The following is a 5,307-nucleotide window of genomic DNA, read 5'->3' as shown; positions in this document are numbered from 1 at the left end:
TCAAACTGTGAGATGGCTTGAAAGAACTTTGCGGATGGTTTGAGCAAGTGGGAGGGAGCAGTGGTGGTGGTGGTGGTGGTGATGATGGTGGGAGGGGTGTTGGGTTTCATGGCGGTGATGGTGGTGCAGTGGAGGGAGAGAAAAAAAATGAGGCGGCTCTGTAGCACATAAAAAGCCAAGCCAATTATAGATCCAACTTTTAGGATATTTTGGTCCCCCACCCTTCTTACTTGTCCCCTCCCCTTCCTTTCAAGCTTAAGATTCTCTTGCTTTTTCGCCATTGCGCCACCACAAGTGTCCAGATTGCCATGGCGAAGCCGCCCTTTTGAGGCTCGGGGCCGCTAAACTTTTAGCGCAAAACCTGTGTTTAAGTTAGCCAAATGATTACAGAACAGCATTACATTTGACGTGATGTTAAATGTCGGAACTTCCAGTGGTTCTAGGGATCCTAATTCATGAGTTATGGACGACTTTGTGAATCAGAAGGGAGCATCTATCTGTCTTTTTGTTAACTTATCATTGATATTATAGAAATATTTCAATGTTTTAATGTTCTGGCCAATGCGCAATTCCTCGTAGACGCACCTTATTGCCAATTTAGAGTCTTTAATTAACACAGCTTGCATGTTTTTTTTTGCTATGGAGGGGATGGACCAAGAGAGAGAAAGAACATTTGAGAGTTTGTACAGAAAAGCCCAAGTCAAGGTTTTCTATATCCAGAAGCTTTGATGTGCTAAACCACTTTTCCAGCATGCTGCCTTTCATTTGATGATATTTTGGCAAAATGCACATACACAAACAATTTTAAAACCCGCATGACATTTTCCTTCGAAAGGCAATTGTTGACCTCATGATGTGTTCTAAGTGAATGGATGGAGAATTTTTCCATGGCATGACAGCACAAATCCTTCCAAACAAAGTAAAGGGGTACGTTTTTATCCGAAATTTCTATTATTATTATGTATTCTGACCCTGATGAACAACCTGTGGTTTTTAATGAGGAAAATTATTCTAATTGTTGATAGCAAAGCTTACACTAGAGTCCATTTACATAACAATAGAAATCACTGTATTGTTTAAAACGCTATGTTAAAAGGATGCCGATATTGTACAAATATATATACATATTTATTTTTTATTTTTATTTTATTTTTTTATTTTTCCCAAGATGGCACCGTCACACGGAAGTAGCTGTGTCCACTCTTATTTGTTTTTCGTGTTTTACAGCTCCTCTATTTTTTTAATGACATTTTAATATTTCTTAATACATTCCTTTTTTACTTTACTTTGTACTTTATACTTTTTCCTTTAATGATGAGTGATGAGTATGCTAATACTTTAATCCTTTTTTCTCTCTCTGTTTCATATGTACTGTTCACGGATGCACTTTTTTATTTGTATCGTATCCTGTTCTAACCCAGCCCATCTGTCAAATTTTTAAAGCCTAACTGAAGTCAACTATACATGAGTCCAGTCAAATTCTAACAAAAAATCTAGGATGTCTGCACTAAATATGAAGGCAGATTTCCCTACAAAAGTGTTGTGGCGCAAATATGGAATTAAAATAACAGAATTGCTTAGCTTTGGCATAGGCCATACTGATTCTAGATTGAAAATATTCACGTGCGGTCTGGTTGCCACGCGTACTTCCTGAAAGTTTCTGCATCACTTACGACTCGATGGTAATTTGCTTTTAAAGACATCCGCCACTTCTTTGGAAGTAAATCTCTACGGAGCTGACGTGGCAATAAAATGACGTCAACATTTAGATGCGACAGACAACAAATAACAGAGTCATTCCATTCCATTCGGGGCCTATTTCTATCCCCTTTGTAGCCAAGGAAAGTGACTCTGGCCTGGGCTATGTATAGATATTACTCGGTGTGAAGGAGAAGGGAAGCGGGGTGATGTTTCTGAGCAGATGTGAGTTATGAGCGACCATGTCGGTCTGGAGGAGCGTCTGGAGGGGGTCAAAGGGGTGCCGTGATGCACCAGAGGAGGAGAGAAGACCATCTGTCTATGCCAGCTTTCATTCTCCCATGTCGACAAAAATCGAGTCAATTGATTATTCATTTTTTGAAGACCTCATTGATCCCCTCTGTGATTCTAGGTCTGGAAATTTCAGAGGTGCAGGTTGCAACTGCGAGCCCGAGGGCGCCGTAAGATGACCCGTGGCCTTCCTGTCAATGTGTCGTTGACAAATGCCAGCCAGGTGTTTTTGAATGGTCGCCATATTTAGCTAAAGGGACATGGTTTTGTTGGGTATTCGGACGTGAGGTGGTACTTTTAACTTGGGTGCTTGGCATTGTTTTGTATGTTGAGGAATGTTGTGAAGAAACACATCGTAACAATTCGGATAAATGTACAATTTTTTCTTCATTTCTCATCTCCTGTTGTGGAAAAAACATGATTCCTGCAGGTCAAAACAGGTTTAATAAGTCTTAATGGGATTACACAGATTATACTCACTAATAAGTAAAAATAGCCCTTATTTCATTTTTTTTGTCATCACTTTTTCATCTATTGTTGCTCTTTATATTCAGTTGGAAGGTTATATCAGTTATGTGACTTCATTTTGCCACTAAGTGGTGCCAAAGACCTCAATTGAGACTGAGCATCATTGTCATTCAGAATGTAAAATGACTGTAGTAGTGTATTTATTTTAAAATACAGTATATATATATGTATGTATGCTTGTATCTTGAAGTGTTTTTAGGTATTCATTAATAACCATTACAATGTTTTCAGTATGCCAATTGATAGCGTAGTGGTTCACAGACGTGGTTCGATTCCCAGTTGTATTTTGAATTTCATCTGAAGTACTTTAATGAGTGACGGGATAAAGTACCTCTCAACAAAACAAGCAATATTACATTTGAAGATTTACATAAATTAGATTGCCTCCTGTTTGATTCCTTCTGGGATGGCTTTATTCTCTAATCAAGGCACGATAATGAAGAAGATTCCTCAGCCTTCTCTGGCATTCTCCAGCTCTATTTCAGAGAGTTTTCCACAGGTTGTGAAGCCCTGAGTGAGCGCTCCTGGCATTGAACCACGTCAACCTCCACAATCCCAATGGCCAGTTATAATTTTAGCTCCATTACACCCACATCGGGCTCATTTATTGAATTTGGGAGGACGACCGGTGTTGACTTTCCACGACGGATGAGCTGGTGGCAAACAAGCCATTGGGATTTCCATCAAAACATCATCTCAAGACTCTTCTTCTACTATTGGCCTCAGGTTTTGAACAAAAAAAAACAAGTACCGTATTTTCACGACTATAAGGCGCACCACATTATAAGGCGCTCCCTCAATGAATGACATTTTTTTTCTATATATAAGGCGCACTGTATTATAAGGCGCACTGTATTATAAGACGCACTGTATTTTTTTTCATATTTATGTATTACTGTCTATTTTGGAGAACATTTAAGACTTTTAAGTGCGCCTTATAGTCGTGAAAATACGGTATTACGTGTGTTTCTGTTTATTGCGATGATCCGATTTTGTTTATTTTTTTAGTTTACGAGATTGTTCCCTCTACTAAATTACAGCTTTGGACAGAGTGAGCAGGCCCCCCCAAAAAAAACGCCCCCCCACGCTCCACTGGCGCTCTTATTGTGTCCCCTTTTTTCCCGGCCTGACGTTTGCACGGCGTGCGCTGTAATTACGGCCACTCATTTACCCACCTACTAAAGGCCCAGCTGCGCCGCATATGGGAAAGCGGCAAAATAAAGAAAATGCTGGTGTATTTTCTGCTACTACAGAAAAAGGGGAAAGTGGTTATTCCTGGAACTGTTACACTAAAAACTTTTTGTTTTCCCAAGAACAGAAAAAAGTAGCCGTGACCTTTTGGTATAAGTGCCGTGACCTGGAAATGTGTGGTTAGTTTTGTTAGTTTAGCTGGTTAGTTAGTGTTGATGATTGTCAATGACGGCTATGGAAGTTAAATGTAGTACTTTAATGTACTTAGAAGTAGAAAGGCTGTCAGTGAATGAGATTTATTTCAAGATTTTAGGTCATATTAGAATGAGAATAGATTTTTTTTGGCAATATTGCTATCCTTTAAAAACTAACTCTTACAAAAAAAACAGCATAATATAAAAGCAATTTAATATACAGTAAGGCAAATATTGCATTTGAATGACTATCACATGGTTCTTATGTACCAATACTTCAATTTTGCTTCAAAAAGTGGTTATGGATTAATCATTTTTACATTTAAAAATACCCTATATTTAATTTTGATAGAATATATTGGAATATACCTGGTTGAACTAACAAAAACAAAAAAATGACCATGCAAATTCCTCGAGGGTCAACATTTTCAGCAATTATTGATAAAAAAAACATGCAAAGCCCAAATTTTCAGTAAAAAAGTCAATTCCACGCAAGTGTTGAACATATCCGCCATAACAGAAGAAGACAGAAGGCTTTCAGAAGCTTAGCATTTGTGGGTTTTATTATTAAAGTGTGCTATGGCTCGACCCAGCAGTGCCACGTGAGTCACCCGCACCGAATCATGCACAGACTCGAAAAAAGAACCCCCCGAAAAAGGTGCAAAGGGAAAAGTTAACATTCAAATAAACTACGTAGATGGTGGTCCGTTTACTCTCGGCTTGGCGACGACGGGGTACACCTGATTTGTTCAGTCACAGACAAAAAAAAAGCCGTCACGGAACTGACTGACAGAGAAATGGCTTTGGCTGCCACATGCAAAGCAACAGTTTATCTCAGCTTTTTGAGACGTTTGGGGTAAAAACGCAATGTTCCTTATGCCAAAGACGGCGTGGGCCCGCGAGCTCGCCGTCTGTCGAGGGCCATAAGCATAACATGTGGCATGGCAGCTAACAAATCCCAGTCATATGCGCGCATGTGGTGGATGAGGAGTGGGCGGGAGTGGGACGGGGAAATGATGTGACATTTGGATCGCAGTGAACAATTTAGTGTTGGAGATTTTCATTCAAATATAATTAAATTTGGCTGAGAAATCTCTTTTTTTTTTGGTTTAGAAGTACAAATTGGTGGTGGATATTATTACTGGAATAATTAAATTTGGCTGAGAACTCTCATATTTTGTAGTTTTTTGTTGTTTTTGTTTTAGAAGTACAAATTTGTGGTGGATATTTTCACTGGAATACTTCAATTTGGCTGAGAAATTTCATAGTTTTGTGTTTTTTAAGGTAAATTTGCAGTTATTTTGGAGTTTAAACTGCAAAAAATGATAAACTCGTCATTAAAAAATAGTGTCCTTTTAAAAATGAATGGTTAATAATTGACTTTTGTCTTTGAACTTAACGAAAT

The sequence above is a fragment of the Stigmatopora nigra genome, chromosome 21, assembly GCF_051989575.1.
Source record: "Stigmatopora nigra isolate UIUO_SnigA chromosome 21, RoL_Snig_1.1, whole genome shotgun sequence".
Lineage (NCBI taxonomy): Eukaryota > Metazoa > Chordata > Actinopteri > Syngnathiformes > Syngnathidae > Stigmatopora > Stigmatopora nigra.
This window is presented reverse-complemented; position numbering follows the sequence as displayed.